This window comes from Hipposideros armiger, unplaced genomic scaffold (assembly GCF_001890085.2).
Source record: "Hipposideros armiger isolate ML-2016 unplaced genomic scaffold, ASM189008v1 scaffold_130, whole genome shotgun sequence".
In the NCBI taxonomy this organism is placed as follows: domain Eukaryota; kingdom Metazoa; phylum Chordata; class Mammalia; order Chiroptera; family Hipposideridae; genus Hipposideros; species Hipposideros armiger.
The window spans coordinates 3,013,950-3,034,582 of record NW_017731480.1 but is presented as its reverse complement, the minus strand read 5'-3'; the positions used below and the strand labels follow the sequence as shown (position 1 = coordinate 3,034,582).

The 20,633-nt window shown below is 40.5% G+C and overlaps 1 protein-coding gene across 1 annotated transcript in view; it reads left to right on the top strand.

The window, feature by feature from the left end:
- The window catches only part of FMN1 (formin 1), a 288,007-nt gene that overhangs the window by 252,723 nt on the left and 14,651 nt on the right, over positions 1 to 20,633 (top strand). The window lies entirely within an intron of this gene.

Genomic DNA, 20,633 nt, shown 5'->3' with positions numbered 1-20,633 from the left:
GGAAAAAAAGCATTTCTGCTTGATCACTGTTTTGATCAAGTTGCTACTGTCCTTAGAAATGGTGTCATGGATTTAAGCTTCAGACAGGACTTGCTACTCCTGCAGGACAGATGCATAGCGTGCCATTCAAAGTGGAATAGAAGGACAAAAAAATTCTACAAATTAAGGGAAATGTTTTATTGAATTGTAGCATCTATGTCACTAAACACTGAGACCTAAAATTTTTTCGTTCAGTATTTTTGTTCTTTACTTTGCAATTGGAGAAAAGGTATATGCATAATATATCGACACGCACAATACACTAATATGTTTCACCTTTAAAAACCTATTTTTTAAACTGGTCAACATTTAGAGATTTTTTTTTTTTGACCCAGTATTACTGAGTCTTTAAACATTTTCTCAGGGAATTTTTTCAAAAGTCTGCTTTCTTTCTAAGGAAGTCAAAGAGCTTTAAAAATATTTGTCAACGTATCTTTCCACCATTACCTCTTTCAGAACATGAGAATTAAAGCGAGTGCATCCATTATGTAGAGAAACTGAAGCGGAGAAATAGTTAAGTGACATTGTTAAGAAAATAGATTGTTGATAATAGCATGAAAAAAAATCCTAAAAAATCTTGATACCCAACGTATTTGTTCTCGCCCTGCAGTCGCGTATTTAACCATTTCAGCTACGATAAGCGTCTGTGGAATAAACTCTGTGTTTTGTAAGCCTCCTAGGAAAGTAGTAGCGCCACGCTCCTTTTCTTCTCCATGTCCACACTTGGGGAAACCAGCAGTGGGCTCCGAATTATATGGCCTTTGCTTAAGATTTTACACCTCACATTTTAAGCATAGTCTTTAGTCGATTTGTCCGTGAGGTTGGAGCCCTAAAAAATGGTCCAAAAAAACAACAACAGAGAAGGTAATTCATTGCTTTTCATCGTAATACTCTTCTGTTGAAATAACTATATTCCAAATTAAGGCTTTTTTCCTATCACTGAAGTTAGACCAAACAAAGTGTGGGTGTGCAATGGCGGTGCCAACTGTCCTTTAAAATGACACACTCTCTGATTCCTCGCCACAGGCATTCGCAGTGCTGTTTCCTGGGTGCAGCTGGTAAATTGCCCACTTCGCACTCTGTAAACCAACACCTTTAAAGGGTCATGACTCCACAGGAGCCTTTTCAGTTCTTCTCATTGAGCGATTTCAAGGGTCTCTTCATTCTCGCCATGCTTTGCGAGATGGATCACTGAGGTTTCCAACCTAAAATAACATTTCTGAAAGTTAATGATGGCTCATAAAATATTTTGGAAACAACTTGTTTACAAAAATCTGTTTGCTAAGAAATGTTAGCACAGCATGTATATCACTGCTCATCCAGTTAAACAAATTGATTAATAGGTTGGATTTTCTTGTGAAGTGAGGACTTTTTTTATAGTTGCCCTCTGTCTGCTAAGGATTCTAGCTTTTAAACTGTTGGAATCATATATTATTATAGTAAAATAAGAAATTAACTTGCATTTTTCTATTGTAATTAAATGAGAAACAATATGATTACTTTGTTTTGACACCTAATTAATGATGGTTGATATTGTCATTTTTATTATACTTTTCCCAGAAATCCAATAAATCCCAACAACATTAAATCTCAGGAGGTAACAATGCACAGTACAAAGTCATCCTCAAAAATAAAATTCATGACCAAATGAAAACCTGATGGCTTGTAATTATTAGGAAAAAAAAAACAACAACTATAGTTTTGGATCCCATCAGAAAAAAATTCACCCACTTGGTGTTTAGATATATTGGGAACCTAACGAAATCCCCAAAAATCAATGGGAAAAATTAAGGATCGATAAAAGTATTTTCAAATGGACAGGTTCACTTCCAAATGGAATGGAAGTGTTGAAAACTACCTCAGGCCACTTGAGATCAACTTTAGGTGGTGGAGATTCCTGCCTTCTCATTCTCCTTAGCATGGTTTCTATGAATACACATTAGCTTGATGCAAAATGCGATGATGCCGTGCCACGTCCGGGTAACCACTGCCCCTCACGAAACCCAGAACAATCTCTCAACATACAGATGACTGTCTGAAAATGTCCAGGGTCCTCTTGCCTTGTGAGCGAACCATAAACCAGCCCTACCACTACACTGAGCTGGCGTCAGGGGCTGGCATTTCACTGGCACTATGATTTCCCTTCGGATTAACTGTAGCCAGTAGAAGAACAAGCTACTACAGGATGCCATTGCTATATTAATGACAGTAAGCTTTCCTTGTCCTTTAAGCCAATAGTAGGCAACATAGCCAATTTCTTTACCCAGAATGCCCCACTCCCTCCACTCTCCTTCTGTGACCCACCCAGTCCACATACTGCCTCTAGGACTGGAACTCATTGTCCAGTGAGATGAGACCCTTCTCTTACCCCCGTAAGTACAGGCAGTGAGTGCCCGGAAGTGTACAAAAGACCTCTAGATGGAGAGTCAGAAACCAGCATTTATACACCATTAGTTTGCTGTGCGATCTTGAGCCAGTCACTGATTGCCTGAGGGGCCCAGCTGTCACGTCTGTAAAATGTATGTACTGGGAGGAAGCAGGAGCTAAATGTTCACTGCGATCTCTTCTAGCTTGAAATCTCTATAAATCGAGAAACTACTTTTCAAATATTCTGAGAAACTGTGTGTTTCAGTTCTGAAATAATGCTCCTCACCTCTGCTCTCGAGCTCATTAGAAGCTATACTGGATGACATTTCAAGCCAAGGTCTGATAGTAAACGGGGGAGAGGTTTGGGGCAGGGAGACTTTTCATTGCCCTCTTGGAATTGGGAAATGTCTATAGCTACATTGACTTATGCCCCCAGTTCTTCCCCTAAAATACTAATGTTGGTCTTAAAAGCCCACATTATCTATTGAAAGTGTGCACACAAAAAAAATATTTTCCAGATCCAACATTGCATGTAGTGGCTTATTAAAGGTCATCAAGAGTTTTATTCTCAGAGGCAGCTTTGCCTCAATTTTACCCTTTTGTGCCCTTTTGTATCTGTGCCCCTTGATATCCAAACAGTCAATGAATTTTTGTAACACACATTTCTTCCACCTATTAAATCATCAGATTATTCAAGCATATGCATAATTGCAAGGAGGTAGCCTAATTGTTGCTGCTACCATTATTGGCTATCTTTTATTCATTTCCTGCTTGTTTTCTCCCTGGTTAATTGCTCTGGGATCTAGGACCCTTCCTTATGAAGGGTATGTTAAGACTGCTCTCCATACAACCACACATGCTCACACAGAGGCCACAAACCACCACTACCCACAAAATGAGCAATGAATTTACCAAAAGGTAAAGAAGCCCCAGAGGACTCATGACTCCAGGAATAAAGTCTTGGCAAATAATTCATCCTGAGCCAAAACAAACTTTAAAAGTGTCATTAAAAATAAACCACCCATGGGCTGGCCGAGGGGCATGTTGGTTAAGAGCTGGCTTGGGACACCAGAAGGCCCTGGTTCAGATCCCACATATGAGGGCCAGTGACACTGCCCTCTACAGCTAAGATGCTGAACAACAGCTCAACCTGGAGCTGGGCTGCAGTGAGTCCCGGCGACGGCGTAGGCTGCAGTGGTTGCCATGGGCTACCATGTGTGGCCAGCAGCCAGCATGAGCAGCCAGCAGCCGCAGTGAGCGGCCGTCCAGAAGCCAGCAACTGATTTGCCTCGCCTGGGAAGAGCGCAATGATGGTACCAACTTGGGCCAGTGAAGCAACGTCCTCCACAACTAGACTGAAGAACAAAAGGACAGCAACTTGTCTGTTCCCCTTCCCCCAATTCCCCAGCGCTGTTCCTAGCCCCCAATTCCCCAATAAAAATCTTAAAAAAAAAAAAAAAAAAAAGCACCCGTAATTGGTAAGTAATGAGTGAGTAAGGAGTTCAGTGAATTTTATGTGAAATGCAAATAAGAAATTTTATTATACACATAGCTATAATTTACACCATTGTTTTTTTGTTGTTGTTCAGCTAAACACCAACAGGGTTTTTGTTTTAAGTATATTATTTGCAGCTATCATGGTTAATTATGTAACTGCTATGCCCTTGACAGCAGATAGTTCAGAGCTGTTGTGGCATTGTCTCAAAAGCTGTTCTCAGAGCTCCCTACTGCTTAGGTCACTTTAAGGACCATGAGTTCGGGACTTAAAGACGCTATCATCACTCAAAGGAGCCATTGATTGCAGTGTAGACATTGCAGAAATTCCTCTCTTTATATGATGAAGTTACTGCTGGAAAAAGTTTTATGTACTAAAATTTTTATTTGTTAATTTCTGCTTTCCTACTGACATCCATACATGATCATTACAGTAACTTCTAACAAGTTAACTTTCTCTTCCCTAGCCTTCTGTTATGTGGTTAAGTGGTTTGTATACCCTTAACTGCTAAGAAGCTTTGTATTGTAAAGGACCCCTTAAATAATACAAATCACCCTCTAGTTTATTGGCAAAACTTTGAATTTTCCAAAAGTCACATTTGAGGGCAGTTCTGTACAAATACACAAACAGTAAATGTCCCAAAGAGCTAACTTCTAAACAGAATTATCATAATCATGAAGAATAAAATCTGCTTATTTCCTAAGAAAAAAAAATATAAAACTACTGCAAAATTAAAAATATGCCATTAATAAGGAGAGGACAAGGTAGACTTTAAAATGATAAGAATTATAAAATAATTTTTAAAATAACCTCTTTGACCCTCTTTCCTCTTGAAACTATCATTCTGTCTTTCCTTTCCCTTCTAGCTTCTTAAAAGAAGAGTTTATATTAATTTCCTCACTTCTTTCTCCTTTGCGCATATTCACTTCTTCCTGTATAATTAAGTCTCAGCTGTCATAACAGAGATGAAAATCACTGTTGCTTAAACAAGAAGGTTTATTTTACTTTTGCATAATAATTTGAGTACAAGTTGTTTGAATGTGGGGGACCCAGGTTCCTTCACTCCTGTGGCAGCCATCATTAAGGCATGGCCCTTATTTACAAGGTTGAAAATGGCTCACATAACCACTGTTTCTGAGTTCCTGCCCAGAGGAGAGCACATCTTTTCCTTTCAGGCACGTGGCCTGGAAGGCGCACACATTTCACTGGGCCAACCTTCGTCTCATGACTACACACAAGGGAGATGAGGCAACGCAGGCTTATCTGGAAGCCACGGGCCCAGCTAAAGATATATGGGCTGCATTACTAAAGGCAGCAGGAGAAATGGGATTGAGACCATTGGCAGACTTTGCCACCTCCCCGAATTGTGGAATCGAATGGCTCTTTCTGACTCCTTATATCTACTAGCTTTTGCCACTGATGGTAGTTTCTTCCGTCTTGAAGTGCTTCATTGCTTTGATAGTATTCTGGGCATCTTTCTGTGAAGGTGACCAGTCCTCTTTCCTCTCCTTCACTAGCTCCTCTTTTCCTTCTATGCCTTAAGCGTGAACCTTCCCCTGAGGTTCAGATCTCAGTGTTCCTCTTTTCTGCTTAATACTCTCTCCCGAGCTAGTGCCACCTATTTTCACAGCTTCGCCTACCACCTCTTATTTAGCCAAGGCCTCCCAAGTGTTCCCACCCAGAGCCAACTTCTTAGTTCAAAGTCTTAGACCCAAATCTCCTACTGCACCCTTAACCTTCCCACAGGATGCCCAGCCTTCACCTGCAATTCACTATGTCCCTCTTAGAACTTATTCTGTCTCAGCTGAGGCTGACTGCCCTTAGGTTCCCTAAGTTTCGGTTTTACCACTGTTTTCCTCGTAGCAGAAGGCAGGCTGGAAACCCAAATCACCTTTAATGCTTTAACATTCACATCCCACCAATTGCTGATATCTCAGCGTTGCCTCCTCAGTGGTTATTCTTCTTTACCCTGTTTTCACAGCGGCTCTGTCCTGGTTCAGAACCTCATCTCTCACCTGGATTATTGCAACATTGTTCTAACTGTTCTCTCCGCTTATAGTTTTTCTGTTTCCTCTTCAATGCCCTTTTGTATCTGGTAGTCTTTCTAAAAGAGAAGTTAGATCACGTTTATTTCCTAAAACATATTCTGTTGTTTTCTGTGACTGATGAAATAAACGGAAGAGTGTGATCCATCTTAGTGTGAGGTTGGTTACATTCATTAACTGGTTGAGCCCTTGAAAGGACAGCCCTGAAAAGAAGGTGTATTGTTATTTCATAGATAAGCAGAGGAGGAAGAGAACAAACTGCCAATGTCATACTTTCACTAGTAAACCACAGACTGAGGTCTTATTTGACACTAAAGCTTGAACTCTTCCAATGTTCCATATTCTCTCCCAAATTAGAGCACAAGCCTCCAAAAATGCCCTCGTTTCCAACCTCATTTTCTATATCCTCATCCTGCAGGTACCCACCACGGCCACTCACTGTTTCTCACATCTGCACCTTCTTGTCATGTAGTCTTATCAGATCATTTCTTTACATGGCATTGTCCCTGGTTGTTTCCTGTTAGTCAAAATGTAGCCATCCTTTAAGAACTACCCCCAAAACCAACTCCTCTAGAAATTTGCTGAATTGCCTCTAAGTAGCAGAACTACCTCTTCCTCTAGTCTCTGACAGCGTATTTTTCTTACCATCCTTTAGCACCTAATTCATTCTTAGTTGTTATTTTAACGGTTTATGTGTCTTCTTCCACTCATGTAACATAAACCTTTTCCTTGTTACATCTTCTTTGGTGCGGTCTTCAGCATAGAGCCTAATAATGGTTTATTGACATAGAAAGGACTTCACAACACAGAACAAAATGATTTTAAGTGAGCATTCAAGATCCTGGGTGGTGTACGAGTTTGGAGGAGGTAATGATCCCACAGACATGTGGAAGCCAGGGAGGGCCTTCGGGAGATGTTTGGTCACAAGCAAGATGTTTGGTCATAAGGCAGAAAGTTGTAGGGGGGATTCAGAAGCCACTGGGGGAATGTTGGAGGTCAGTTCCCAAATCGGGCAGATCTCCCGAAGTGCCTGGAGAGCCTTGTAGAATGTAAACAAATGTACTGCATCAGAACTTTAGGGGGTGGAGAGTAGGGACCTGCACTTTTAGAAATCCCTCCCCCCGCCCCCCAAGAGAGGGCAGAGCAAGAGCCCATTTTTTGTTCAATGGCGGCAGTTAGTGCTTTGGCTCCACCCATCCCTGGCTTAAATGTATCAGGTTAGCTTTGCAGGTCGGAGAGAGAAGGACACCTCCCCAGTGGTTCTTACTACATTCGCAGCCCAGTTTAGGAACTGCTAGACTTAGGTGATCTTGATGGTCTCTTCCAACCTTGATTTACTGTGAATTTAGGTAGGACGTGAGCTGGGCATTAACAGCAGATGAATTCAGCTCCTTAGAGAAGAAAGAGGTAAGGACATTATGGGAGGTCACTTGGCAAAGGCCTGGACTTGAGAAGCTCAGCACACATTTTGGAAAAATCACGCGGTGTGATTTCTAGGGCCAGTCTATGTGCCATGTTTTCTGCGTGTCCCCGCTCTGAGTTCAGTCCACATCAGTCTAATGCATTTGCATTTTTGCATTTATATAAATTTAATATAAATTTGCAGCACTTACTCAGCCTGATTTAAGCACACACTTTAAAAATACCTATTATGTCTTCATTGCTATGTAAGCTGTAAGACCTATTCTGGAAGAATTTTATTTAGTGATCACATACTGCCTCCTGCATAAAGTTTGCCCCAATCTCTTTCCTCCAGGATTCTGGGCTGTTGCTGTCTTTTCAATTTGAGCACAGTGATTACTTCTTCATTCACTTAGTTATAGACATCTCCCTTAAACAAATCGTAAGGCTTAGAAGACAAGAGCCATGTCTTGTATCTCTGTTTTCTCTCTAGCACCTTGTGTTTCCTTATACATAGTAGGTGCTCAATTAACATTTGTTAATAAATAAACAATGTTTTGGAGTTTGTTTGGTTTTTTTTTTTGCCACATTTAAATTGATTACAGAATTTGTTGTCTGCTTCTGATAGATGACAGATCTTATTTATTTGGATTTTGGAAGTAGAATCCCCCAAATACATCCCATGTGGTTTGCTTTTATCCAAGGATTTAATATCTTAAGAGCTTTGTTAAAGAGAATAGACATGTTCAGAAGCAAGAAAGATTAGTCAATGGGCTAGAACAATCACCTTCTCTGTTCTTGACTGTATTACTTTCAATTTGTATTAAAAAAAAAAAAGAAGTGAAGATCCTTGGGCTTCATGGCTGTGCCAAGCCTCAAACCTCTTTGGAGCTCAAATAAGAACCTTAGAGAGCATCTGTCTGCACTCTATTTCCCTGGCTTGGCAGACAGCAGTGGAAACCCAAAGTAAGTCTCCTTTATTCAGCGAGAATATTTCTAAATTGCTTATCTGTGGGCCTCCTGACAGCTCCCGCCTTGGGCATAGACTAGAAGGAATAGGGGTCTGCCTGGGTCGTATGATTTAAGGGGCGCCAGGAAGGCTGCCTGCTCCACACAGTCTCCCCTGTTCCCTCACCCTTTTGTTTTAGTCACCGTGCAAACAGCCTCTGATCACTTCTAGTTTTTGGTGAGACTCAGTAGGTGGTACAGGTTTCAAAATCAAAGAGGGGGGGAGTTGGCGTCTACAAGCACGCGCATGTCTTCATTATCAGAATTGGAAAGGTCTTCCAAAGACTAGTCGTGCATTGCAATTAAATTTGCAGATTTATGACACAGGGCCGACTTCAGTTTCCAATCTGTCTCCCAGACACCTCTCCCTGATCAAGGAAGTGCAATGCTGTTACCTTTCACTCCGCACCTAAATCGCAGGGGTGGCTTGGGGTGTTTCGTCTACCGAGTGCGGAGTGATTGGCTTTAACTGATCATGCATTCCAGGGCAAGTCCAGGGACCCCCCCCTCCTCCCCGACTTCCACTCCCCTGTGGCCCGGGGGAGAAGCTCTGCAAACGGAAGCGGCCTTTGTTCTGCAATTAATCATTTGAAGTCAAAATCTGTTTGGGTACTACAAGCGATAGCCCGCTAAAACCATGGCTGATTGTGTAGCTGGTGAAATTTGGTCTCTAAGAGGACTTCCTTCATTGTAAATAGAAAAAATATCTTAGGAATGGGGTAGGGAAAATTGTCAAATTTAGGAAGTAGAAATGATGGGCTAATTTATCATGGTGTAACTTTAAAGGCTAGATTCTGATGTGTAAGGAGCTAAGTCTTTTCAAACTAAGACCTGCTAGTGAGACTGATGCGGGGGAGGGGAGTGCGTGGGGGTGGAGAGGTGGTCAGGGTCAAAGGTCAGACTCTAGAGAGAGAATGAGCATAGAAGAGTGGTATCTGTTCAAGTGTGTAGTCCTGTGGGCCTGCCCGAGATAAATGATTTGGTGCTTACTCATTTATTTCATATTGTCTGTGTCTCTCTTCTTTGAGTTTTGTTTTCTTACCCTTTGGAAACATTCCACATAGACCAGTCAGTAATGTTTTCATCAGCTGCTGCCGTGAGAAAGAAATTTCCCCTTCCACTGAGGAGTTAATGAGTTTGGTGTTTTGGTTTTTTTTACTGACACTGAAGACTGACTTTACTTATTGCATTGACTTTCCAAACTATGATACATGTGTAATAGTTATAGTAAGAATTCAGGAATACCTGGTGAGGGAGTGCTGTCAAGGTGGCTAAATATAAGAGAGGTTCCCACAGCCCCTGGCAGGTCTCCATAGTTGCTCTTACTGATTTAGAACCGGAGCTAGGCCTTAGCCCCTTTTCCCCTGGCTGTGGAGAAGCAACCTGACTCAGTGAACGGAGGACAGTACCTTGTGGAGACTTGAGGGTTATCAAAAAAAAAACCCAGACACACACAAAAAAAAACTCCACAGAGTGCACAGAACCTTACTTCTAATGTTCAGGGCACTGGACAGTGACTGGAAGGATAGCGTGCTGTAGCTGTATCCTAAAAGCACATTAAACACCACCTATGGGATGTGAACGGCATCTATGCTTCAGTTAACCCTCATGAGGAAGATATCAACATGTTGCCTTCAATCTTCTCCACCTAGAGTGCCATAAATCACGGGGTACTGAGCATTCTTAGTTAAGGAAGCCTCTTCCACACCTTCCCAAAGTCTCTTTTTTAGGGTGTTCTTTGTTCCTTGGCCTGACGCTATGTACTTCAAGGCTGAAAGGAGACCAGAGCACAGTAGTGAATAGCCAGTTGTTCTTTCATCTCGCCGCTTCTTATACCCCTTCTCTGACGATTTCTCCTAAAGGGAGACCATAAAAATACCATCGTTTGCTTATAGAAGAAGCTGTCCCTGATCATGACTGGTAAGGCCAACCCACATTGGGTCATCAGGCTGGCAGGTTATTTATTTTACAAATGTGATCTCCAGTAGGTGCCAACCCCTTTTCCATCCCATGGAAACCTCATCCACCTTTCAAGGGGCCTAAGGTCAGACTTTACTGGGCCGTTGTCAGGAGCGTGTTGTTCTCGTCTTCCTTTGCTGATCACGTTTCTCCATGTATTTCAGGATAGCCACCAGAATGAAGAGCTCTTGTCCGTGTCAGAGAGATTCTGATTCACACGTCTTTGAATTTTAGGATCGGTCTAGTGGTATCGTGGTTTGGACTTTCAGCTTTTATTACTCTGCTTTTTAGGGAACTTTTTAGCCATTCCCCGTGGCATGCTGACTTCCAGACCCATTGCTCCACATGCTGGCGCACAGAGCCCACCTGTCATTTTCTAGACTATTTTGACCTCCTCTCTGTAGTGATGAGTGATATTAAGTCTTCTTTAAACAGATTCACATTACACCTGGTCAGATTTCATGCTTTTACAGCCATGCATTTCATGAACTGTATTTCCTGCAGTGCCTCCTTTTTCTTTGACTTTACCCACCAATGTTTCCAAGGCCATTGACTGTGAATGTCTTCAGTGAGGACGTGTACATGGTCTGAATCATGCAAAGATTAATGCTTTTGGGTCATACTGTACTGGATGTCTGCTAGGGTTTCCTCTTTGAAGCTAGTAGCACTATAAGCAATAACTTTCCTTCTGTACTCCTGAAATCACTCCCTTGGTCCTGTGGTCTGCGTTACAAAAGTGAGTGATTTCTTAACAAGTATGCCTTGGTAATATTACCAGATTGTATAATTTTCAACTTGCTGAAATGAATTGGTCATTATTAAAACAATTTCTAACAAATATCACCAATAGGTGTTTAAAACAGAAAGGTATTTTGTGGAGGCCATTTACCTTTTTCTTTTTTTTCTTTTTCTAAAAGACTTAATTTTTTTAGAGGAGTTTTAGGTTTACAACAAAATTGAAAGGGAGGCAGAGAGATTTCCCATCTATGCCCTGTCCCCATACATGCATAGCTTTCCCCATTATCAACATTACTCATCAGAAGAACGGTACCTTTTTGGGAAAACAAAAAACAAAAACCAAGCACAAACCTTTATTGATGCATCATAACACCCAAAGTCCATAGTGTTTACCTTAGGGTTCATTCTTCCTATCATACATTCTATGGGTTTGGACAAATGCATGACTTGTATCCACCATGATTATTATATCATATACAGTATTTTCACTGCCCTAAAAGTCCTCTGTGCTCCGCCTATCCATCTCTCCCTTACCCCATAACCACTGATCTTTGTATTGCCTTTGTAGTTTTGCCTTTTCTAGAACATTTACTCATTTTTAAACACTAAAATTAACCCTGCTGTTTAGAGCATAGACCATAACCTGAGCCATGACTTGAGATCAGTTATGTCCAGATACCAATTAATTGTTTTTTTGTTTGTTTGTTTTTTTAAGATTTTTATTGGGGAATTGGGGGCTAGGAACAGCGCTGGAGAATTGGGGGAAGGGGAGCAGACAAGTTGCTGTCCTTTAGTTCTTCAGTCTAGTTGTGGAGGACGTTGCTTCACTGACCCAAGTTGGCACCATCATTGTGCTCTTCCCTGGCGAGGCAGATCAGTCGCTGGCTTCTGGACGGCTGCTCACTGCGGCTGCTGGCCGCTCACGCTGGCTGCTGGCTACACACGGTAGCCCATGGCAACCCACTGCCACAGGGACTNACGGTAGCCCATGGCAACCCACTGCCACAGGGACTGCAGCCTACGCCGTCGTCGGCGACTCACGGCAGCCCAGCTCCAGGTTGAGCTGTTGTTCAGCATCTTAGCTGTAGAAGACAGTGTCACTGGCCCTCATATGTGGGATCCAAACCGGGGCCCTCTGGCGTCCGAAGCCAGATCTTAACCATCGCACCACTTGGCCGGCCCCAATTAATTGTTTTTAATGGGCAAAGCAATGTGGACACTTTTAGGAATCCTAGAACATGTAAGTTGACGTGTATAAATATCACACTTGGGTGACCATGAGCATCCTTTCTTTTTCCATATTTAGGATTCAATCAGCTAATCAATAACTGGGACTAGATTTGAAAATGTTTTTCCTTCTTTTCCCCCTAGGATAAATGCAGAAGATAATCATTCTACCGCTTGGGGTATTTAATAAATATTTAGACTTGTTTAAGGTGGTGGGTGTGGGGAGGGGAGCAATGCAAGTCAATCGTTTGTCAGTTAGATATTTGCTAACTGACTAGTGCATGGCACTGTGATAGCTATGGGAGCAGGGAGGAGACCCAGAGATGCATAAGACATGATTACTGTCCGCAAGTGGTTCTGGGGGCTTAAGGGAAATAAGACACCTATGCAGTCCTAAGATGAAAAGTCTTAAGTGCCTTAAGAGAGACACAAAGTACCCTTTCACTTGAGAAAAGAGCAATTACTTCTGGCTAAGAGAGATGAAGGAAGCTTTCATGACTTGGGCACTTAAGCTGGGAATAGAAGAATGGGAAGAATTCGCACACAGGGAAATAAGTAAGAAAGTCATGGAGGGAACTGCAAGAGCAACATGCAGAGGTGAGAAAAGCCTTGTGCAAGGAATGGTGAGCAGTTTGCCTGGGACAGGGAGCACAGGGAGTGGGGTGACAGAAAGGACACTTGGTAAGTAGTCATATATAATATATATTTTTTTAATTTTCACAGCAATTGTGCTATTTAGGTGTAGTGTTAGTCCCACTTTTAACAGATGAGGAAATTGAGGCTCAGAGGTTCAGGTAATTTGTCTGAGGACAGTATTAATACCAGATCTGGGTCTGAAAATGTAAGATAGACAAGGGGGAGCTTTGATTGCCAGGGTCAGGAATGTCAATCATATGCTATAGTTCAAAGGTCAGTGAACTATAGCCTCTGGGCCAGATCCGGCCCACTACCAGTTTTTGTAAACAAAGTTTATTAGAACACAGCATTGTGTTGCTGTTCATACATATATTCTTTTATGGCTCCTTTCACACTACAACGGCAGAGTTGAATAGTCGCAGAGACCATATGGCCCGCAAAGCCTAAAATATTTACTATCTGGCCCTTTATAGAAAACCTTTGTTAAAACCAGCTATATACGCCGGCTGTAGTTGATTGGAGTCATTGAAAGTTTTCGAGAGGGGAAGTTATGCACGATTAATCGAGACCATGTTCATCAGCAGGAGGATGGGTTGGAGGAACTAGGTCCTTTAGAAGACTATTTCATTGTCTGGACTCTCATCTCTGCACTCCTGGACTGTTGCAGCAGCCTTTCAGCAAAACCTGAAAGCTTTCGCGAGTCCAGGCAGGCAACCAAAATGAGTGAAGTGCACTGAGTATAAGAAAACCAACTGTGCAGACAAGCTGACAGAGGGTACCTATCGCCGCCTGACAGCCTCGGGTACGATAGAGGCTGACGGGAAGTGCCCCTGACAGAGATGTTGCTCTGTAGAAATGCAGCCTGATATTGCCATACTTCCCAATTGTATAAGAGAGGTTAGAACTTTGAATCCTCACTTGAAAGCTCTGCGTTTACAAATGTTAGCCACAATTTAAATGTATTTAAGCCCTCTGAGGTTGATCACACAGCAGACCTCTAGTTTGCAGTCTTTTCCCACATAATTACCAGAACACTGATTCTGAGGGAATTTAACGCAGACACCGGCAACAGCTACTAGAGTTTCTTTATCAGGCATATGACAGTTTGCCCACAGTTTCTGGAGAACATTTTTGAGAGACAGACAGACCAACCGACCATCAGCAGTCTCTTGTCAGGTCAAATCGGTTTTTAAGACCTACCCAGGTGCCCTGCCATTCTAATGTGCATAACACAGACTGTTGGGACATTTAAGCATGTGTTCCTTATCGTAGATATGACACAAAATCAGCTGAAAACATCCTTGCCCTCTAGAAGTGATGTGGATTCTAGTGTTAAGGACATACAGAAAATCTAGTGAGAATTTGCTGGTTTGTATTTCATAGGATCGGCCTTGAGCACTGGTGATGTTTTATATTCAGGGTGACATAAGGGGTTTCATATTTTCATGGATCTTAATGGACTCGCATCTTTTCCTCATAGCCATCCTTGATGCCTGCATTTTTACAGTTTAGCGATTCATCACGTACTCATTCATCTATTTCAGTATTCACTGATCACTTACTATATGCCAGGTACAATGCAAGATGCTGAGGAAAGAAAGACCGTGAAGCCGCCCCCTGCTTTTGAGGAGCTGTGGTCTAGTGTACAAGGCAGGTGCCCAGAACTGATCACAGCACAGAGAGATAAATGAACTTTGGAGAGAGGTGTCAACTCGATCCAATCAAATTTACCTTTCTTCATGTAATAAATGTACCCTAGGGGGAAAACAAGGTTGAGAAACATGTTCCACTTTATTAATAAAAAGGACTGTGAATGTCCTAGAAAGTCTGAGGCAGGACCTGCTGCACAATTTGTGGAGCCCCTTGTTGAAAACTGAGAATTTCAAAACCGTGACAGCAGAGCATTAAACCCAGGGGCCCCATGGAACTACACAGGTCCCATCCCCACAAAGCCTCATGGACTCGGCATGTTCACGAAATTTAAATGAGCGGTAATTTAGGAATGTAAAGGATTTTTCTCAACCCTGTTTTGTAGGTCTCTATTCATGTATGACATGTAGATGCACGCCAGCTACTATATCAAGGGCCAGGGATACAGGAGTAGAAATGGGAGTCACCACCTCTACCCTCGTACCTTCCAGCTGAGAGTTTTGCCTGTGGTAATTTTTATTAGCTGGTCCAATTCATGCCTTATCTACAGGCTGAGAAAAATATCTAACTTAAGTAGCCATTAAGTCTTACTTTTTCTTTATATTTTTAAATATATAGTATAAATTGAAAATATAATTTTAAATATACAAACAAATTTTCTCTAAGGAACAAGTGTTATTTTGGTTAACGGGAAAATAGGGTTAATATGAAAAAATATATATTTACTCCCAAGTTCTACAGTATTTGAAATTTAAATTTTATGTATAATAATCATCTCCATGAAACTTAGAAAAAAAAGCGCAGAAATAGATGCAGCCTTTCTTTGGAAGTTTAAGTAGTTTCTCATATTTGGTTGAGAAATTGTTGTCAAATCAGCATCAAAGTTTAGCTTCTAGATTGGACTTTTAGAATCTGTGTTCAGATCAGAAAAATGGAGGCGAGTTTCTTGGTTTGCTAAATTTCAGGGCAGTAGCATAATTGATTTGGTTTACTTTCAAGACACATCAAATATATTACTGCAAGATAGTACTTAGCTAATCGCTCTACTTGTTTAATTTATAATTAGAAATTGTTGTCATGCATTCTTAATGAGTTCCTCTATTTCTGTGATGGAAGATTCCTAATGTTCATCCTTTATTGACCACTTGCTATATACTAGGTATAATATTAGATGTTTTACATATATTAATTCATTGAATCCTCACAATAATACTTTGTGGTTGAAGATTAACCTCATTTCACAGATAAGGAAACAGAAATGAAATCAAGAAAAGTTGATTAATTTGCTCCAAGTTTTAAAACTTGTAGTAACTGGCAGAATTAGAATCAAGTCTAGCTGATGCTGAAGCTATTGGCCACCCACTTTGCCTTCTCCTAATCCTTTACGATCCTCAAGAGTGCCCTGTGAAAGGCAGACATAGTAACTGAATGAGAACATTTGGAGAAGAGCAGGGTGGAATCCCTGAGATCAGAGTTGACCCTGGTGAGCTTGGGGTGTGTGTGACTGCCGGTAGTCTGCAGAACAGCCACTGACCAATAAGAAAAGGTTTACAGTGGGGACAGGACCTTAGGTTGGCTCCCATCCCCCTTGCCTCTACATCCTCAACCACCAGCATCCCCAGATATCTGGAGAACATAGAGAGTGGTTGCAGGGCTGCTGAGGGATACAGAAAGTGAGGGCGGCGATGCTGAGCAGGAGGATGGTAGAAGACCAGCTCTGAAAGGAGAAACCAGAATTCAGAGGTAAAAAGGAACTACTAAAGCAAAAGGTGATCAGAAAAAGGTTCCCTATTTTAGGGAGCCTGGAGAGAAATAGTAATTCCAAACCACTCCAATGGAATTGAGATGAAAGGGTCACTAATACGTGTTCTCCATGAAAACAAACCTTGCTGGAGAAAAGCCAAGACCAGTAGATGCTCCACAAGCTGTGGCCTCATCAACAGCACCATCATCTTGTTTTGCAAATCCCTTAATAGTCAGATCTCCAATGTAGCCTGACCTGGGCTTGATCCTTTTAGTGCATTCTTTCCCTGTGTGGGTAATCATAGTTATTGCTGCAAACAGGAAAACTTAGTAGGCAGTGTGGTGCTTACACTCAGACCTATGGCAGTGTTGGGAAATGCCCATTCTCAGGGCAGCTTTGCACATGTATTTCTTCTTGGGTTATATAAATCATTGCTCATCTTTGTCTCATTTTTATTTCTCTTCTGATGCACAAGTCAACATGTTGAATTCATTGTAACGAATTTGTGCATGTGGACTGGGAGATTGGATTACTAAGCTTATGTTTTAAGTAAATTGTATAAAATTAACTAAGTAAAGAGCTAAGACACTCAACTGCTTCTTCAGTATTAAACAAGTATGTGATTAATGTTGAGCAAAAGATTTTTATGTGATGCCCTGAAGAAAAAGTGTGTTCATTTTTTTCAAGTGACTGTGAGTTGAATTTTTGAAGAAAATTTTAAAGAAATATACAAAGAATAATATAACACACTCGTATTCCCACCACCTAGAATTAACCGTTGACATTTAGCCACATATTCTTTAAGAAAAACTTCATTAAAAAATGAAGCATTATAGATAAAAATGAAATTGTATTATTCTACGTACCACCCTCCAAAACCATTCTCTTCCGTCTTTCTAGTGATAACCTCTGTCATGAAACTAGTGAGCATCTTTCCAGCCTGTATATAAATATAGATAGATGTTTATAGGCATGTTTATACACACATGCAGGCACCTGTGAAAAATACTGTTTTGTGGGTACGATTTACAGACACATATACAATGTAGCATACTGCATGTGAACATTTATAGACCGATTGCTTTGTGCCTAGAACTGTACTATCTCCATCCTTTCAATTATTCTATGTAGCAGACACTATTGTCGTTGTCCCCTTTTTTAGGAAATCAAGATGCACAGGGATGTTACTTGCCTAGGGTCACACAGCTAATTAGCGGTGGGGCTGGGAATTACTCCCATAGCCTGGCTTAGGAACCTGAGCACTATACCATCATGCTGCATGGCCTCTTCACTACATCCCTCTCCAGAAATCTTCACTTTTTCAATATTATGTTTCTGCTCTCTGTAATTGTTGAACTCATTGATCTAGTTCATTCCTTTTCATGATTATACCATATCCCATTAAATGAATAGAATTTACCAAGTAGTATTGCAAAGTAGTTAAGACCTGTAAAATAGGAATAGTGAAAGTTTCTATCTTAGAAGGATTGCCGTGAGAATTAAATGGTTTAATTCAAATAAAGAAGGCAGAACAATACCTGGCACAGATTAAGCACCCAATAAATGTTAACTATTATTATTTGCTATTATCATCTATCCATTACCCTACTGAACCTAATCGCTAGGTTGTTTCCAGTTTTTCATTATTGCATATGTCACCACTGAGAAAGTCCTGTGTCTGTGTATAAAAGTTTATTTTGGTGCTAAGTGAAATAAGTCAGTCAGAGAAAGACAAATACCATATGATCTCACTTATATGTGGAATCTAAAGAACTGAATAAATGAGCAAAGTAAACAGAAATAGTCTCAGAAACTCAGAAAAAACACAGGGTTGCTAGTTCGGAGGAAGTGGGGATGAGGGAGAAGGGGAAGGGATTAGACAGCATAAATACGTAACTACAATATTGCCACAGGGATAGAAAAACAGTTTGGGGAATATAGTTAATAATGTTGTAAATATTTTTTAGGGGGCCAGATGGACTCATGTCTTGTTAGGGAGACCACTTCATGGATGGTGTAGAGGCTTGACCACTGTACTGTACACCTGAAGCTGAAACTGAATAATATTGTATGTCAACTATAACTTAATACATATATATTCATGGGATGTGGAGTATAGTATAAGGAATAGAGTCAATGGAATTGTAATAGACATATACGACGTCAGAGGGGCAATAGATTGGGGGAGGGGGCTTATCACTTTGTGAGGGGTGAAATGTATAACTATTACATAGTTTTGTACACCCGAAACTACTACTACAACTACTCCTACTATTAATAATAGTTTCTTTTGGACATCTCCCTAGAAGAGAAGTTGATGGCTCATAGTGTAAGAATGTTTGCAGTTTTACTTGATATTGCTAAAGCCAGCTGTACCAATTTACACTCCCTCACGAGCTGTTTGGCAGCTTCCATTTTCCCACATGCTCAATAACAGTTGATATTGTCTGACTATTAGATTTGCCAGTCTGATAAGAAATATATTGTTGAATTGATGCAATGAATAAGAAATAATATGTTGTTCAATTGATGAATTTTTTATAACAGCATTATCAAGATATAATTCACATACTATAAAACTTACCCTTTCACAGTGTGCAGTTCAGTAGATTTTAATATATTCACAAGGATGTGCAGTCATCACCACTATCTAATTTTAGGAGAAATCCCTTACCCATTAGCAGTCTCTCCCATTCCCACCTGTCCCCAGCCCCTGACACTGCTAATCTACTTTCTGTCTCTGGATTTGCCTATTCTGGACATTTCATATAAGTGGAATCATACAACATGTGGATTTTTTTTGTTTTTAAATTACTTTTCATTTCTCAATTACAGTCAACATGCAATATTATATTAGTCTCAGGTGTACAACATGATATTAGACATTTATATAACTTACACAGTGATCACCCGATAAATCTAGTACCCATCTGACACCATACACAGTTATTACAATCTTACTGACTACATTCCTTATACTATACTTTACATCCCTCTATTGACTATTTTATAACTACTAATTTGTATTTCTTAATCTCTTCACCTTTTCCACACACTATCCCAACTCTCCTCCCATCTGGTAATCCTCAATGTGTTCTCTATATTTATGAGTTTGTTTTGTTTTTCATTTATCTTGTTCTTTAGAGTCCATATATTAGTGAAATCATATGGCATTTGTCTTTCTCTGTCTTACTCCACTGAGCACAATATCGTCTAGGTCTATTCATGTTGTTGCAGATGGCAACATTTCATTCTTTTTTATGGCTGAGTAATATTCCATTGCCTATCTGTACCACCTCTTTTTTATCCATTCATCCATTGATGGACATGCAGGTTGCCTCCATATCTCGGCTATTGTATATAATGCTACAATGAACATATGGATGTATATGTCCCTTCCAGGTAGCGTTTTGGGTTTCTTCAGATAAATACTCAGAAGTGGGATTACTGGATCCTTTTTGTCTCTTGTTATAGCCTTTGTTTTAAAGTACATTTTGTTTGGTATAAGTATTGCTATCCCAGCTGTTTTTTTAGTTTCCATTTTCATGAAATATCTTTTTCCATTCCTTTACTTTCAGTCTCTATATGTCTTTGATTTGAAATGAGTCTCTTGTAGGAAGCATATGTATGAGTCTTGTTTTCTGATCCATTCAGCCACCCTGTGTCTTTTGATTGGAGTATTGAATTCATTTACATTGAAAGTAATTGTTGATAGATATGTAGTTATTGCCATTTTATTCATATTTTTTATCTTTTTTCTTTTTTTTTTTTAAACAAATCCTTCTAACATTCCTAGTTTGGTGATGATGAACTCTTTTAGCTTTTTCTTGTCTGGGAAGCTCTTTATCTGTCCTTCAATTCTGATAGCCTTGCTGGGCAGAATAGTCTTTGTTGTAGGTCTTTGCTTCTCATCACTTTGAATATTTCCTGCCAATCCCTTCTGGCCTGCAAAGTTTCTGTTGAGAAATCAGTTGACAGTCTTATGGAAGCTCCCTTATAGGTAACTACCTGCTTTTCTTTTGCTGCTTTTATGATTCTTTCCTTGTCTTTAACCTTTGGCATTTTAATTATGGTGTGTCTTATGGTGTGAACCACTTTGGGTTCATTGTGTGTCAGATTTTTCTGTGATCCCTGGGCTTATATGTCTATTTCTTTCACCAGGTTAGGGAAGTTTTCAATCATCAACCTATGATGCGAATATTGGTATGCTTGATGTTGTCCCAGAGGACCCTTAAGCTCTCCTCAATTTTTTGGATTCTTTTTTCTTTTTGCTGTTTTGATTGGATATTTTTTGCTACCTTATTTTCTAAATGCCAGCTTGATC